This window comes from Ambystoma mexicanum, chromosome 7q (assembly GCF_040938575.1).
Source record: "Ambystoma mexicanum isolate Mex_15411 chromosome 7q, UKY_AmexF1_1, whole genome shotgun sequence".
Classification (NCBI taxonomy): domain Eukaryota; kingdom Metazoa; phylum Chordata; class Amphibia; order Caudata; family Ambystomatidae; genus Ambystoma; species Ambystoma mexicanum.
In genome coordinates, this window is record NC_090941.1 from 274,180,215 (window position 1) to 274,190,493 (window position 10,279).

General features: G+C 46.9%; 1 long non-coding RNA gene across 1 annotated transcript; it reads right to left on the bottom strand.

The window, feature by feature from the left end:
- Window positions 1–366: 366 nt before the first annotated feature.
- Window positions 367–7,176, bottom strand: LOC138528570 (uncharacterized). Its single transcript, XR_011284177.1, has 3 exons — window positions 7,088–7,176; window positions 6,950–7,009; window positions 367–2,703 (listed from the first exon to the last, which is right to left on the bottom strand). It is a non-coding gene; the product is annotated as an uncharacterized lncRNA (long non-coding RNA).
- Between the last annotated feature and the right edge of the window lie 3,103 nt (window positions 7,177–10,279).

Here is a 10,279-nt window from a genome sequence, read left to right on the forward strand (position 1 = left end):
AATCTATAAAAAAATATTATGAGGAAATGTTGAACTTATTATCAAATATCAATGCAACAATTGATGACTTGCAGTTGCGCCCAGCATATGTTAAAAAAAAGCTATATTAACATGATTGGAGAATTACCCTTGAGACCCTTTCAACGCTGACAATGTACACAAAAATAGCACAGTTTATTACTAGATACACCCCAAGAGCAAGATATTTGATGCAATTCCCGGCAAAATTAGAACGGGACATTTACTTACGATTTAAGTTAAATCAGTTTCCGACTATTGAAAAAATCCAATATTGGAGATTCACGCCCGTAGAAATTGCACATGGTGGATGTCGATTCTGTGGCAATCACACCATAAAGGAAACTCTTAAGCATCTCATTGTTTATTGTAGGCACTTTGAAACACATCGCATCACTTTCTTTGGCAAAAATAAAACTGATATCACGACACTAGGGAGAGAATGGCTGTGGATTCGTTGCATGTGGGGTACAAATGTAACGCTGATTCTGTCATTGACAAGGTTTTTAAGCATTATTAATACGCAACTTCAACAGAAATTAGTTGAATATAAGGCATGGGTGAGACCTGACCTGTAAATGAAGCGCTTGAGCTGCTCTGCAAAACAAGGAAGGACAGCGTCCGACCAGTAACATGGTTAATGTTAAACACTGATAGCAATGCCACAAGGGCAAATGTAATTCATGTGGACTTAACTTAAAAGGCTCCAGTAAATGCAGTAGTTGACCATACGTTGAATTTTAATAAATGTATTCGATTGAATGTATCCTTAACAACGCAAATGGAAATTGTGTGATCTCCCACTATAACTGAAATCGGTGAAACGTACTGTCTGGGCACAGGCAAACAGTTCATGAAAGGCTGGTGTCAACAGCATACATGCAACAGGTGCTTAGTAAAGTAGCGGCGACATTGTAATTTGTGATTATGAAGTGTAAATATGATTTTAGAACTTGTTATATGTAATGAAAAAGATATATGAATTATTGTGAAATTTTGTATATAGCAAACGTTAAATGGGGAAAAAAGAATAATGTGAACAGAAAATGTTTCAAGAAATGCAAAAATTGTTGTAAAAGTTTGTAAAACGAACTAAAAACAACAAATATATTTTAAATAAAAAAAAAAAAAGAAACTAAAACTATGGGTGTACGTCAAAGTCCAAAAGCAAAAGTTCTTTGTCCAAATCCTACCCAACTAACTGGCCCTACCACTTTAGAAAAAAAGAAAAAAAAATGAAGCAGTCCAGGACAAGGCGTCTGCCTTGATCTTCTGCCTGGCTCAACACTTGGATAATGTCAATAGTTCTAAAAGTAGCATATAAAAGTTCACGTCTTCCTTGCAGATGTTGATGTTCAAAAGGAAAAGATCTTTCATATGTTTCTCTTAAAATAATTCTCTTAACAACAAATCCGTAGTTCTTGGACTTCCCGATGTTCCTCGGCTCTCTGACAGACTCGCTCACTCTCAGTCTCATACGTTATATAGGGCGCTGGCCACTCCGATTTCTCACCTTCCCGTAACCTCACCGGCTTCCCCAGCTTGGATGCAGTGTTCGTATTTATTTGACTAAATTCACAGAGGGCACATACACATTCATGTTTCTCAGGGTCCCGTAACCTTGTCGGCTTTCCCAACCTCCATTCAAAATGTTTGTGACTCTTTTGATCAGTTTCACAATAACTCTAGCCCATTCAGGTTTTCTCAGGCTCCCAAAAAGATTATAGGCCTTCCCGACCTGCATGCAAAATGTTAAAATTCATCAGATTCCTTTAGGGCTGTGGGCCTGTTCGTTTTTCCTCAGGCTTCCGTAACCTTTTAGACCTTTCCGGCCTGGAGGCAAATTGCTCGTACCTCTTTCAGTCAGCTTTACCAGGACGCTTGCCCGTTTGGGTTTCTTAGGCTCCCGTAACCTCGTAGGCTCTCCCAGCCTTGATACAAAGTGTTTGTATCTCTCTTGCTCTGATTCACACAGGACGCTTGCCCTCTTGGGTTTCTCAGGTTCCTGCAACCTTGTGAGTGCTCCTAGCCTGGACTCAAAGCGTTGTACTTCTCTCATTCTGATTCACATGGGCCACTTGCCTCCTCAGGTTTCTTGGGTTCCAGAAACTTAATAGACTTCGCAGTCTCTGTACCTCTCAGCAGTATTCTCTCTCTGGGAGAATTCACTTCCCTGGTGCTGCTTCTCTCGGCAGCAAACATCCTTTGGGCATGGAACTCAGGGATTCGGGCTCCCCCCGGCGATCTGGTCTTGCCATCGGTTGCTGGGCCACACGCCTACCACTGCTTTCTCAAGGTTGTGCCACCAGAGGAAATGGGTTCCTCCCCACCTACACCTCTTCCTCCGAGCGTGGCTTCTCAGTCGGATGGGACGCCGTCTTCCTGCGTCTGGCTAGCGTTAGGTTCACGTTCCACGCTACCGCCAGCCCTGCGGTCTAGCGTGGCTCTGCCTCTCAGAATGTCTCTTCCTCAGAGGTACGCCTCTGCATTGGATTCGCTCTCCTCCCTGCATAGGAGATTCCTCTCCATTCACAGTTCCTCTTGTGCTTAAGTACGTCATCACGATTAAAAGGGGTGTGTCAATTCAGCATTATCTGAAGCCAAAGAGTTTGATGAAACGTCACTATTCAGTGAATTCAAAGTGATGGTCTTTGACTGTGGAGTTCAGGTAAGATCCTGCACTACCTGAAACCAAAGAGATAGATGATCTGTCATTGTTTGGTGATTTTAAAACAGAAGTATTCAAAACAGAAGTAACAACAGTCTTTCAAGTTCCCATATCGGCAGATAATGTAATTTGGACCGGGAGTTCAGAATGGGAGCCCTTGTCTTCGAGAGGAGAGTCACTAGCAGTGAGCTTCCACTTGCCCAGGCCCCTACAGAGGCTCTTCCTGATCGGGCTCACCTACTTAGCCTCAAAGGTGGTGGTTCCCCTCTGAGGAGAAGGGATGAATTGTCCAGATTCGTCACTCCACCCTCACATGCTGCAATCTGTAGCTTTCCTCAACCCCTTTGTTACACGTCCTACCAGTGCAACCACACATTTTCTTCGTTTACACTACCCTTCCCAACACTGGCACTCCATTCTCAATGACATTGACTTCACCTCCATGCTATCCAGCTTCAAAACTACTCTTAAAAAGTCAACTTCTCTAACTTGAGTGAATGCCCACCCTGGAATCTCGTATTCCCCTACCCCTGTCCCCACTCATCCTCTCCACGCTCCTGTACATAGACGTGCTTGAGACATATGATAATCCTACATTATATTTAAATTTTCAATACTGTATATAATGTTTGAAGTATGTTTTAATTCTGTCTTGTGAGTGTTGTTTCCACTTCCTGTACCATTGCCTTCCTACACACCCAGTTAATGTTCCTGGCAATGCTATGCCTGTACTATTGCAAGGCACCCAGAACTCAGATTGCTCAGCTACCCATATGTGCTTATGTTCCCTGTCGAAGCTTTCATTCCTGTGCAAACAAATACAAAGAATGCACATGATCTTTGTAGGTTATGCTTGCAGGTGTATGTAGCTGAGATATGTACTGTGCAAGGTGCAAAGGGGTACTGTTGATGCTCTTATTGTTACTGGTTGATTGTGGAGGGGTCTTGTGAAGTGCATTAGCCAAAGTGTGAAAATATTCCTGCAAGATTGCCGCTGTATTTTTTGTAAGATAAACACACTTTATTATGTGTCTTTTAGAAGAATGTTTTCATTTCGTTTAGGAAGATTAGGAGGAGCGAGGGAACCCTTAGGTGGTTGGAGTTCAAGAAACCTGGGAAGAGCTTAGATGTTTTTGTTTTCGTGAACCTTGATATTTTCGATGTTCTTTATTGTGTTGAGAGTAGACCTTTGCCCTCTGCAGTAAATGTATTTGACATTATTTGTAAGAGTTAAGCGTATGGATATGCAATGCAGGCAGGCGGTTTTGAATGGGCAACATGCTTCTATGAGGTGTCAATGGAGAGCTATCATAACAGGAGTGATGTGACCGTGGGCCTCATTAGGACCCTGGCGGAGAGGGTATTACGCCAGCGTAGTGCATGGCGTACCTCTCCGCCATACTACGAGTTCCCGTAGCGCCATGGAGGTTTTCTCCGCCTGGTTTTACCAGCCGGAGAAAACCATGGCGCTACGGGACCTCGTTGTTAATTACGCCACCGTATTTTACGGTGGCGTAATTAACTCCTTCCCCACTCCCATTATACCCTATGGGGCAAAAATGGGAATGGGGAAGGGCAGAATGGGGATTGGGGATTTACCGCTCCGCCGAGGTCGGAATGGGGCGGTAAATCCGCCAACCCCCATGGCGCTATCGGCGGCTTTCCGCCATGCTTCGCGGTGCATTTAGCACCGCGAAGTCCGCCTGGGTCGTAATGAGGCCCCATGTGTTTTGGTGCCTGGGATAAATGACATGCAGCTTTTTGAACCACAATGTTTAACAGAGACACTATCACCTTATCTGTCAAATGATATGAATGTTGTCTGTAACAAACATTCTCTCAAAATCTGATAACTAAAATTGGACACTAGTGGGCCTGCTTAGTAATAGTCTTTCCTGACTACCAACTAGCTATATTATGGAATCCATGAAGGTAACTGCTCTCAGAAGGAACAAGTATCTTCCATCTGTTAACGGTCCAATGGGCTTCCCTTACAGGTATTCACAATGTTTAAGATCATCCTGTTGACCGTTATCTCCCTGGAAGGGGGCGATGGCCAATCAGGATGCTGGAAATGTGGGCTGCATTGTCTGGTATAAGCCCGCACTCCAAGCCACCTGAGTGCTGCTGCCCAGTGCCCCCTGCCCTTCCCCGCTACCCTCTTCCCCATTGCACCTGTGTAGTTTGTACAAAGATGCTAAGTGTGTGTTAAACCTTTTTTTAAAAGAAACCTTACCTTGTAATGCACGCCCGCTTCATTTTCAGAGTCTGTTTCCGTGTTGATGACGTCACAGTCATCAAAACAGAAAACGCGCTTGGGAATTACTGCTGAATAAAGTTATCCAAACCCTTAGCATCCGCGTATACACTACTTGGGTGATAATGACAATATAAGCCTCAGAGGCGCATGACAACCGGCGCCAGTAACGGCACGTCACCCACGTCACCAACTTGGGAATCGGGCCATTACCGGCAGGGTTGCCTGCCCCCCTCGGGTTACATTGCCTCATTAGAGTATGTTTTCTTCTCTTTAGACAATTAGAATGCATTGAATCCAGGCTCAATCCGGAATACAAGCCTGTATTCCATGCTTCTCCTTTCTCCTTCCCAGAGCTTCCAACTCTATTGCCAATCAGCAAGCTTGGAATGCAGAGTTACATTCTAAGTTTCCCTTTGTGATGTGTAGTGTACACGCTGGGCACTGGTTAAAGAGGCATGGCAAATTGTGATAGAAGGAGCCCTAGGTGAGGCTGCTCTTTTTCTCCCTGCACAAGCTCTAATAACCTTAGAGCCCTTCCCTTCAGGCTCTGATGTGTGCTGGGCGACCTTCACCATTAGTCGAATGACTTACCTTCGGGCAATGGCTACCAACTTGTGTGTGGTGGTTGTTGGGGAGGAGACGGGGTCTTCCCACTCGCCTAAGCAATATCGAATAAGGCACAAATGTTAGAAGACAAATTCGGGAACGGGGGGGGGGGAAACAAAGGGGGTGAAGGATCAGTGTAAAGCATGTATTAGGTACTATAGAAGACACATGAATTTGAATGCCATCTTAGACAAATGACGGCCATCCTTGAATGTAGGCCTGAGCAAATTGTATTAGATGCTTGAATATCAGGTCCCTTGCCTGAGCGCAAACAAAACCCCCACCACGGCCAGGTCCCACACAGCCCATGAACTCCTCCATTTTTCCAAAAGAATTACAGGCCCTTGCACACAGGAAATATTGTGCCCTGCAAGGTCATGAGAAGAGAGCAGCGTGCCTCTTCGTAGTACCATCCCGTGAGGCAGATAGCAAGGCCACCTTCTCCCAACGATCCCAACATGAGAAATAAAGCTTTTCAGTGCTTTCATCCTGAGACCCCTGCATGCGATAGCATCACTCAAACCCAGACCCCCAACCCTAAACCCTTTACACCTCTTCATCGATCACTAAGATCAGAAGGCAAGGCGCCTTCAGAAATGGGTCACGTGATTTGTGCGGCGAGGTGCAGAGTAACAACTAAATTATAGCCCAAAACTAAGGTGGAGGACCTTGGGGGTTACTGAGCTGCCTGAGAATGGGTGAAGCATGTGAGTTAGTGTGAGGTCAGCTTTCCTGCAGCCCATTGGTGTGTGTGCCAGGTGTTTGCAACAATGATAAGGTAACAGTGCATAACAGAGTAGGCAATTAGTGTCAGGCCAGCCACACCACGGAGGACAAGCCCAGCAGCACCCACATGGACAGAGATGGACAGATGAAGATGGACCAATAGGCTGGCATCCCGTATGGACAGACTCTATATGTGTAGTGTCCATCCAATTGGGATGGTAGAATTGTATTGCATAGTGTCATGAACCCTAGCAGGAGGCAGGGCACACCCTCACATAACCATTGGAACAGGCAGAACAATGTGGGCAAAGTCTGGACTGTAAGGGTTGCCAGCTGGCGTAAGCATCCATTAGGAAGTACTGGTAGCCCCCACCAACATGGCTGCCAATGCAGGACATGGTATGGAACTCAAGATGGCCCCTAAATGGCCCGTGTTTCCAGCATCCATGGTGGTCTAGTGTTGAGGGGTGCAGCCCGAGGCTATAAAACCACGCCTCTGGCCACACGCTGTGCTTAGTGTTCTTCTGCTCACAAAGTAAGCAGTGTAATGCTTACCGCTCCCGTGCACAGAGGATTTCAGCTTCCCAGAATCTTCGCGTACCGGATATCTCGCTTCAGTTTCCAGCATTGCATCCATTCTCCAGATGCCTTCTGCCGAATTGCATACTTACCTGATTGAACCGGAGAAGTGGAACTCCTCATCAGTCTTTCACCACAGCGGCTCTTCATTTCTACAATAAAGAAGACACTCAGGAAGTGTTCTGCAAGCCATGACAACGCTTCCCTGAGCCCCCTGCAAACCCGCTCACCTGTGACTGCTGACATTGTTCTTCATCCGCTAACCCTCTGGAGTTTTCCCACACCACTGCTCCAATCGGACCCGTCAATACCCCGTACCTGCAAAGACAAGGCAAGCAGAGACATATTAGCATAACTCGTGCTCTCGCGGTCGGCGCTGCGAGCCACCAGAAAGAGACAAGCCAACAAACAGACATTATTCGCACTATGCGTATGCCACGCAGCAAGCTGCCAGAAGACTGAGAAAGATACACCTCTCTGCATAAACACTGCACTCCAGAGAATCGCGTGCGCCGTAGATGGCCTGGGCCACCTTCTCCAGTGAAGTAACTGGTGGATTCAATTCCTACTTTCAGATTTCAGAGCGCAGCTTCCATACCAATGGTGAGCCAGAGCGCTTGTGTCAGCCAGCAAACCCTGGGGGCATAAAAGGGAGGCAGGGGAAGAGTAGGAGGACATACACTAATATCTTCCATGTGTTTGCCCATAGGTCCTCATCAGGCCGTTCCACGACTATTACTAGTGGGTACAGGAAACCTTACCAGGCCACTCCCAACTGCACCGGTCACTGGGCTATAGCCATTCAGTGGACAGTGGGAAGGGAATGGTCTGGGCCATGTTGATATCCCATCCCATTGCAGAGGGCAACGCTCCAGACAGGCCGGGCCAGGTGCTCCTGCAGAACACCAGAGGTAAGCGTTACACATAGTATGATATTGAGTGGCGCTGTCTGTAGTTAGAAGGTACTGCACATGCTCCAAGAGCGCAGAACGTTCTCGTGCAACAGAGTACTTTGCTGGTGTTTTTCTGTTTTGTGGAAATAAACACTTGTTACCTTTGCAAGCGCATCTTGGGCCTTCTTCCCTAGCAGGTGTTATTTTCTGGTGTGAATATAAAGGGGTGTGCCTTAATTTGGGGACCCCAGCACCCCCGTGCTTGCGGAGGATTCCAGGCCGCTTCCTTGCAGGGGCTGCGTCCACCTACAGTGACCAGTTCCTAAAAACATGTAATATCTAGTGGCCTACAGGAGCCATCTTTGCAGAGTTCATGTCTGCTCCTTGGAGCGAGGCACTGATCCAGAGAGAGTGCGAGCCGGTGTTGGAACCCTGTGACAGAGGAGTTTGGGTGAACATGCGCATGGGAGTATAATCTTGCAAGTGGTAACACGTGGGGAAAGGGTATATGGGAAAGTGAGAGAGGTTGTGAGCACATGGAGTACGAGTCATTGGTGAGGTGCGGTTGTGGCTTGCATTGTCTTTTATTATTATTATTGAATTTTTAAGGAGAATACTATGGAAAGGAAAATGGAGTTTTGGGGAGCCTACCCGATTGAGGGGAGAAGGTGGTACCGCTTATCTTGTGTAATGGAGAAACAAGGAAATACATAGGCGCCCCGCATAATTAGTGGGTTCGGGAACAGTAGGGGTTGTGTTTCTTATTATGTATGGTGGAAGCCCAAGGAGGGGCAATGTGTAAATAGTGGTGCATGTTGAGTGAGTGAGGTGTAAGAATGGGTGTGTTTGAAGAGGAGGGGATCGAAAGTAATGTGGGATGATGGGGAGGAGGGAACGACAATTTGATTTTCAGACTGTGACTTGTGCGGCGTGTGCAGCGTACGATTAGGGGGCGCATAGTTCTTTTATAGCGTGCACCCTGTTGAAATGGTAGAGAAAACACCTTTAGAGTACATGTACAAGGCTCTACCCTTGTACTGGGAAAAGATTGAGAAGTATCACATACAATGGGTGACAGGGGGGAAGTGGATATATGTGTTTGTGAAATACACAGCAGGTATACCCCTCGCAGTGGGTTACATGAAAAGTTTGTTAGTATCACTAGTGGGAGAGCAAGCGGGTGATCTATGGATTAGGGCAGGGTATCCAACAGATGACAATGCGCATGACAGCGCACCTTTCAACAATATCAGGGCACAGGTATGGGGCACACTTTGGCGCACATACCGGGATACACCCGATCTGCAGTCCATAATGCAGAACACTATGGGCAATGATGAAGATCCAGCGCAGTACATTATTAAGATTCATGAGATGTGGAGAGCGGAGATGGGTGACCATTGGGACTGATCGATCCCTCTTTTCTATTTTGTCATTAAACAGTACTTAGCAAAGGAAGTGCAGAAGGCCTTAGACAAAATTATAGGCATTGAGGCGAAGGGGTGGGCGGAAATACAGATGGTAATTATACACCACTGCAAGCAAATAAAGGAGTGTGAAAGGGAAACGGCCCAGCAGTTACAAGCAAATGATGCAAAACTATTGCAGACGAAGCTGGCTAAGGTAGCTGTAGAAGGGGATGTTTCCCCTCTGGTACAAACAGAGGTAATGGGAGGGGTGCAAGTTCCCACTGAAGTCCGGATGGCAGCAATGTGGCCAGAAGGAGGACAAGGGCAATGGGGAGGAGGACAGCAGTACCCTACCCAGGAGTGGCAACAAGGAGGTCAGTAGCGTGGAAGGGGTGGTTTTAGGAGAGTTTGAGGGGGCTTTGGAGGAATGGGGCCAAGAGGAGCTGGCATGGGTCCCTCCAAGTGTTGGAATCGTGAGAAGTGGGGACACTTCACGAGGGAGTGCAGAAGCAGGAAAGGGGGTGGATATAACAGGTATAATTCCTACCACCCATTACCCCAGAGCGTCCTGCAGATGCCGGCACCAAGGAGGACCTCCACCCCCTATGAGATACATCAGCCTTATACGCAACTTGCCACCCACCCCCAGGGGTGCATGCACAGCAAATACAACCTCAGCATCAACAGCACCCACAACAGCTTTTGTCCCAACAGGGAAGTAGCAATATTCACACACTCAACGAGGTTACGAATGGCACCATAATACCATACAGAGGGGTGAGCGTAATGGGTACAACCCTTTCACGTTTCTGGGATCCAATACCTAGCCAGACTAGGACAGCTCACAGAAAGCGCTGGCATGCCCAGTCCTATCGATGACAATTCACCCTGACAAGGAACCCTTGGTGAGCACAGAGATAGGAAACAAACAATTTTTATGGTTGACTCGGGTGCCATAAAATCATGCATCAGTGTGGGGTATTTTCCCGCTCTCGGGCAAAGCTCTTGACATGCAGGGCTTCACTGGGGCTGTCTCCAAGCTTCCATACACTGAAGAGGTGGACATGAAAATAAGGGTTAAGGAGGTGAGGGCTCCCCCTACTCTATTCCGAAAGTTCAC